This window comes from Bos grunniens, chromosome 11 (genome assembly GCF_055505025.1).
Source record: "Bos grunniens cultivar Pamir isolate PY7600 chromosome 11, Bosgru_T2T1.0, whole genome shotgun sequence".
In the NCBI taxonomy this organism is placed as follows: Eukaryota; Metazoa; Chordata; class Mammalia; order Artiodactyla; family Bovidae; genus Bos; species Bos grunniens.
In genome coordinates this window covers 86,686,344-86,694,232 of record NC_141175.1, presented here as the reverse complement: position 1 = coordinate 86,694,232, position 7,889 = coordinate 86,686,344, and the positions used below count along the sequence as shown (strand labels likewise).

Below are 7,889 nucleotides of genomic sequence, written 5' to 3'. Positions count from 1 at the left end.
CCAGGTCTAATAATATACATCTGTAGCCTGGATACAGCCTATGACCTGCTAATTTTCAACATTAGCTTATAGAATAATCGTGGTGACCAGGAAATGGCACTGTGCTTGTAGTAAGAAAAGCAATATCTGCACATGGACCAAGGAGAACCCGGTACTGGGAGGCTGCCTGCTTTACTTTACTATTAATGGATGAACATTGTGCTGCGATTTGTTTTGATTTTGTGGATATTTTTAACTATCTTGCTTCAACTTCATATTGATTATCCTAACAATGGTTATAAAGAGGATGGTCAAAGGAACCACTGATTTGGGTTCAAGACCGCATGAGGATTCTCAGGAAAGCAGCATTCCCTAAGCACTGAGCAGAACGTGCAGCCCTTGGAAATCACACCCTAGACCACTGACAGCCTTGCCTATCCCAGGAATGCATTTTGGGGGCAGGTCAAGAGCTTCAGGTAGATATGGTCACTTGTCAGAGCCACAGTTCCCCAGACTATGAAAGGGGAACACGAATGCCCACAGAGTCTTGGGAGGATTAAATGAGATGTTTACAGATATGTAAAGTATTTGGCCTCTTCCCTGATAGCTCAGTTGGTAAAGAATGTGCCTGCAATGCAGGAGACCTGGGTTTGATTCCTGGGTTGGGAAGATCCCCTGGAGAAGGGAAAGGCTACCCACTCCAGTCTTCTGGCCTGGAGAATTCCATGGACTGTATAGTCCACTGGGTCGCAAAGAGTCAGACACGACTGAGCAACTTACACTTCCAGCAAAGACTAAAGCTGTCCCACCCCTCCCTACACGGCTTCACCATGCTTCCTACTTGCTTACCAAGTTTAACCTAAATACACAGCTCTCTTTGCAGCATCTACTGAGAGAATGGAGACCATTCCCAACAATTAGACTATCAACATTCCAGAAAACATCAAGATCACTCTGAAGAGAAGCACAACTACTGTGAAGGACCCTGGAAGGACCCTGCAGAGGGAGTTCAATGACATCAGTGTAGAACTCAGTATCTCTGTGAAGAAAAAGCAGCAGCTCCAGCCTGACAAATGGTGGGGCACTATTCAACAGAAAGGGACTGGCTGCTGTTTGCACTCTCTGTAGCCATGGACAGAACACAATCAAGGGTGCTACACTGGGCTTTTGTTACCAGCTGACGTCTGTGTATACTCACTTCTCCATCCATATTATTTCCAAAATCTCTTGGACACAAAATACATACACAGGGTTTAGATGAGGCCAGGTGTTTCTTGTTAAGTATCTCAAGACCATAAACATGAGTTAATTCTGGAAGGAAACATTGAACTTACATCAAATTCAACTGTTTTGACTCAGCAAGCCATGGCTGCTTAAAAGCAAAGACACTAGAAAAATTCTGGATGGCTTCTATGTGTCTGAGAAAGGAGCTGTTTCACAGGGTGATTAATAAGATCTTTGTAGTTGAGATCAAACCAGTCAATTCAGGAAATCAACCCTGAATATTCATTGAAAGGACTGATGCTGAAGCTGAAGCTCCAATACCCTGGGCCACCTGAGATAAAGAGCTGACTCCTTGGAAAAGACACTGAAGCTGGGAAAGATTGAGGGCAGGAGGAGAAGTGGGCAGCAGAGGATGAGACGGTTGGATGGCATCACTGACTCAGTGGACATAAGTTTGAAAAAACTCTGGGAGATAGTGAAGGACAGGGAAACCTGGCATGCTGCAAAAACTGTAGAAACATTCAGACAAGACTTAGTGACTGAACAACAACAAAGCTGTCCAACTACAGGCACAACAAAATGCAAGATGATTCCTCAGACCTATCTGTGTAATTGAATATTTTAAAGATGAAAGAAAAACCCTGTATTGAAAAATACTGGATAGACAGATGTGTGACGCCTACCAAACCTGAGCTCCATATGCAATGGTCGATCCTCTTTCTTTCCATCACGCCACACAGCGTGTGGGATTCCCCAGCCAGGGACTGAACCTGTGCCCACAGCAGTAGAAGCGCAGAGTCTTAACCGCTGGGCCGCCAGGCAAGTCCCGACCCTCATAACTTGACAGCAGATTCCTTTTTTAGACAAACTGTATAAGGTCTCAACATAGTCATGGTTATTGGTATTCTTTGTCTTTAAACAGGGAGAGAGGGGATGTATTTTGGAGCCTGACATGGACAGGTGTGCGCAAGTGGGCAAACAGAGCCACCAAGCTAGATGAAAAGGCTCTGGGGACATTCTAATGCTTGAGAACCAAGGCTTCCATCTTGGTCTCTCAAAACCAGCCAGTCAGCCCTTTCCCCAGGGAGGATCTCCTGGCTCTCAGGTACCTCTATCCACTAGAGGGAAAGAAGGGAAGAAAAATGATATCTGTTGAGCATCATTTGCTTTTCGTCTTCCTTTCAACTCCTTCCTCAAATACATCCCACCCCAACATGTAATGGCCAGTGAATCCTGTTCATTATTCTTTTGAAAGACCTCTTCTCTCCATTCCCACTTTCACAGCTCCATTTGGGCCTCATCAGAGATTGCCTTCGCTCCCTAACAACCATTCCCCACTCCTCCAGGCGACTCTCACACTGCCTGCCCTAAGTATTTTCCTAGGGACCAGAGGTTGGGGGAAGGAGAAGCTAATCCTGTCATTCCCAAGCTTTGACAGCTTTACAGATAGATATTCAATTCCTCTCAAGGAAAAGAACCATTTCCTTAGCCCCATATCCCTCTGGAGCTTCATCTCTCATGTCTTATCCCCACCCCACCAGGCATTCCACACTAAAGCCACACTGCACTTATCATTTCCTGTGTAGGCCAACCCCAGGCACCACTTCATGCCTTTATTCAGGCTATTGCCGCTGGGCCTGGCTTTTCAAGTGGATTTTTACCCCAATCTCTTAAGGCAAATGTCATTAACCCCATCTCTGCAAACAAGGTGGCATGCAAGATGGGACCCTCTTGCTACTATCCAAGACAAATTCCACAACATCACAGGCATGGACTAAGCAATATGCTTTATGGGGGAAGGCAAGCGAGTCAAGTAAGGACCGACAACAGAAGTGGAAGCTAACGTCCCTTGGATCCTTCCATCCTCCCACAGAGATTCACACATGGGCCAGGAAGCTTTGGGGCCCACAGTGCGGGTCTGTGTGGCAATGGAGGCCCCTACCCCAACCACCACTCTTTCTTCACATAGTCCAAGTGCCAGGACAAACTTTACAGTGGTGCCAGGCAGTCTGTATTTGCCTGCTGTCTACAGGAGTTGTTTGAAAATGCCAACTGCCCAGATCTTAGGATATGAGACACCAAGGTGGACACTAGAGACCCTCCTGTCAGGGAAAGAACCCCTGGGCCCCCCAGGCTTACCTGAGATGCAGCAGCTCCCAAGGGAGAAGGCAGGAAAGCCCATCCAGTCCCGGATGGCTCAGTATCCCTGCAACCCAGAGTAAACACCCACTTTAGACAATTCCATTCCCAGAATGTCACTTTAGACAATTCTGATCATTGCATCACACGAGGAAACTGAAGCCCAGAACTCAAAGCACATGGGCAAGATCGCACAGCTGGTAGATGGTGGAGCCCAGATTCTAAACCAGGTCTTGTCTATGATACTGTATCTCAGGAACATCCTTGTTATCCAACCCGTGGTCCTCTGTGGCTGCGTGAAGACCCCATTCTCTCCTGGAGCAGCCCATGGGGCCAGCCCACCCATAAGCACCTCTATGGGAGGGAGAATCTGCTCCCCTGAGATCTGCAGGATGACTGGAGCCAAAGGAGGCCTTGAAGATAACAATAAACCAAGTTCACTTTGTGTTGCCTATCTCCTGAGATTTCTAGATGGCAGGGTAATTTGGTTTTCTCTTTCAAGTTGATTTTCCACTTTCTAGTGCCAGAGGCAAACCCTGAAAAAAAAAAAAAAAGCCCTATACCAACTCAGGTAAATACAGACACCATTAACAACTTCCCTCCTTCCTTTTCCTAGGAGAGCAGAAACATCAGCTCAACACAGATAATAATGAAGTCCTGCTGTGTGTGAGTATATGTGCATGCATGCGAGTTTCCATGTATATGTGTGTAGATCCTTCTGTGGGATTCTGGAAGAGTTAAATAAATATGTCTTTACCTCTTACGGATTCTGCGTCATCTGGTAGCCAACTTACAGGGGCCAAAGACTATCAAAAATTGTACAACTCTAGTTGAAGGGAAACAGAACCAGAGCAACTTAGACCCTACACTTGCTATCATTTCAAAGTCTCAGAGAATTTAGTATTTGGGGAATACCAAAAGTAACTTAAAGATGCACACACACAAACAAGATAGCTAGGGGGAAGCTGCTGCCTAGCACAGGCAGCTCAGCTCTGTTCTCTGTGATGACCTAGAGGGGTAAGATGGGACATTGTAGGGAGGCTCAAGAGGGAGGGGATACATGTGTGTATATATATATATATCTGACTCACTTTGTTTTACAGCAGAGACTAACACAACATGGTAAAGCTATTCAGTTCAGTTCAGTTCCTCAGTCGTGTCCGACTCTTTGCAATCCCATGAATCGCAGCACGCCAGGCCTCCCTGTCCATCACCAACTCCCAGAGTTCACTCAGACTCATGTCCATCGAGTCAGTGATGCCATCCAGCCAGCTCATCCTCTGTCGTCCCCTTCTCCTCCTGCCCCCAATCCCTCCCAGCATCAGAGTCTTTTCCAATGAGTCAACTCTTCGCATGAGGTGGCCAAAGTACTGGAGTTTCAGCTTTAGCATCATTCCTTCCAAAGAAATCCCAGGGCTGATCTCCTTCAGAATGGACTGGTTGGATCTCCTTGCAGTCCAAGGGACTCTCAAGAGTCTTCTCCAACACCACAGTTCAAAAGCATCAATTCTTCAGAGCTCAGCTTTCTTCACAGTCCAACTCTCACATCCATACATGACCATTGGAAAAACCATAGCCTTGACTAGACGGACCTTTGTTGGCAAAGTAATGTCTCTGCTTTTCAATATGCTCTCTAGGTTGGTCATAACTTTTTCTTCCAAGGAGTAAGCGTCTTTTAATTTCATGGCTGCAGTCACCATCTGCAGTGATTTTGGAGCCCCCAAAAATAAAGTCTGACACTGTTTCCACTGTTTCCCCATCTATTTCCCATGAAGTGATGGGACCGGATGCCATGATCTTCGTTTTCTGAATGTTGAGCTTTAAGCCAACTTTTTCACTGTCCTCTTTCACTTTCATCAAGAGGCTTTTGAGTTCCTCTTCACTTTCTGCCATAAGGGTGGTGTCATCTGCATATCTGACGTTGATATTTTTCCCGGCAATCTTGATTCCAGCTTGTGCTTCTTCCAGCCCAGCATTTCTCATGATGTCTCTGCATAGAAGTTAAATAAGCAGGGTGACAATATACAGCCTTGATGTACTCCCTTTCCTATTTGGAACCAGTCTGTTGTTCCATGTCCAGTTCTAACTGTTGCTTCCTGACCTGCATATAGGTTTCTCAAGAGGCAGGTCAGGTGGTCTGGTATTCCCATCTCTTTCAGAACTTTCTACAGTTTATTGTGATCCACACAGTCAAAGGCTTTGGCATAGTCAATAAAGCAGAAATAGATGTAAAGCTATTATCCTCCAGTTAAAAAAATAAAGAAGCAGACATGCACATATACCCACACACAAAATCACAAGCTGGTGTTTAATCTGTCTTTCTCTGGCCCAGTTCAAGGCATTTCAGGATTTATCTGTATCCCCCACTTTTCCTTCTCCCAGGCCTGTTGTTATGTTGTGCTTAGTCGCTCAGTCATATCTGACTCTTTGAGACCCTATGGACTGTAGCCCACCAGGCTCCTCTGTCCATGCAGATTCTCCAGGCAAGAACACTGGAGTGGGTTGACATGCCCTCCTCCAAGGGATCTTCCCAACCCAGGAACTGAACCCAGGTCTCTCACATTGCAGGCGGATTCAGGCCTAGGCACAGTCTTTTACTGCCCCATGACCACAGTACTGGCCTTGACCCTGCAGAAATCTTTGAGCCCTGCCTCTAAGGATTCATGTGTTCCCCTGACCAGCCCCCATAAAGGAGACATTCTTTGGGTTCTGTTGTTGCTGGAATAATTTTGCCACATCTGAGAAACTGCTGAAGTGACAGCTTCACCTGTCCATGGCTGGCTCTCTTCTCACCGCTCTGGCAACATGAGCACATGATGTAGATGCAGTCAAAGCCACGGGAGAGATCCCTGGATCCAGAGAACAGGCTGTGAGATGAGGATGACATTCCAAACAGTGTGGAAGGCATCTGGAGATCCAGCCTGAGAAATTCTGGAGGACGTGCAATTGGCCACCAGCTGCTGAAGATACAGGGACCCATGGACAGATGGTCTGAGGGAGGGCAGATGATTTTGGAGTCGTTTCAGGCATGTACTCTCTGACCCACCCAGACACCAGTCGGCCAAAGGACTCCATGGGTGTCCTCAACCCTGCGGTCCTCAACCTTACTGCCTTAATAATGGGTGGATGACAGTCAAAATATTTACAAAGGGCCAACGTTTTGCCTTTATAAATGTGTGTTTGCTTGCTGAATTCCTAAGTCCAGCGACAAGGCTTGGCTGTCTGAGATGACAGAGAGCTAAGATTCCATTCTCTAATCATCCTTATTTTTAGTCGTGGGGACAAGGGAGTTGAATTACTATGCTATCGTCCCCTGGGAATGAAACCCATCTGTTCCTAAGAATCTTAATGGAAAGGTTAGGCTTGGTTTTTTTTCTTCCATATCCTCTACTTTGGGGAGAATAGACATTCTTCAAAAACCATTTTCTAAAAATCCAGATTTTCTGATCTGTTTATAATCTCGGTGTGTTTTTTTCCCCCTATTTTATCTTTATCTTCTTCCTCATTGTCATGACTCCCCAGATCACTTAAGTTCCCCCCACCTGAACACCTACCACACAGGGAATGCTCTTTTGAAAAGTCATCTTTCCTTTAATAGATAACTGCACAGAACAGCAAGGAGGCCCTCAGGGGAGGTGGAGTTATCGAGCTCGTCATGGAATTTGGAGAGCAAGCTTGCATTTGGGAATTCGACAGTCAGCAAAGGTGCCAGTCCTTTTTCTGGAGACCAGTCAGTCTTGGGTTGAATATAAGAGTACACTCCTGATCTGCCTGAAGCTTCCATTTGCTGATTTTGACCTTTCCAACAGGGTGTGTTACCACAGCAAGCTTCCCATTGGTTCAATGAGCCTCATTCGGATTCGGATGAGTAATTAATGTGTTTTCTGGCTTCCCACCCCATTCTAATTAGTGTACTTTACCTAACCAGCACCAGCAGGGGCTGCCGCACACTCTCTGCATCCCTTTCTACTGAATCTATGAAGCTTGTGTGACTAGACAGTGCATGCTAATTGCTAAAAGTAGCCCTGGGAGTGTTTATGGGCTCAAGATCTCTCCTCCCACTCCCTTCCTGCCCTCTCTGCCATCCCCTCCAGTCTTTCCTCTTCCTTGTCAATTTATGTCATAATAACACCTCGATCTTGAGTCATTAAAAAAAAAAAAAAAAACTTTTCAGTTAGTGTCACACCTTTGATCCCATCTAAGAAAGACTTTGATCACACCATCCAGTCCCATCACTTCATGGCAAATAGATGGGGAAATGATGGAAACAGTAAGAGACTTTATTTTGGGGAGGGGGCTCCAAAATCACTGCAGATGGTAACTACAGTCATGAAATTAAAAGACGCTTGCTCCTTGGAAGAAAAGCTATGACAAACCTAGACAGCATATTAAAAGCAGAGACATTACTTTGTCAACAAAGGTCCGTCTAGTCAAACCTATGGTTTTCCCAGTAGTCATGTATGGATTTGAGAGTTGGACTATAAAGAAAGCTGAGTGCTGAAGAACTGATGCTTTTGAACTGTGATGTTGGAGAAGACTCTTGAGAG

General features: G+C 45.8%; 1 pseudogene; it reads left to right on the top strand.

Annotated features, from left to right (window-relative positions):
• The first annotated feature begins 876 nt into the window (after window positions 1-876).
• LOC147363485 (large ribosomal subunit protein uL6 pseudogene) lies at window positions 877-1,594 on the top strand (annotated as a pseudogene).
• Window positions 1,595-7,889: the final 6,295 nt, after the last annotated feature.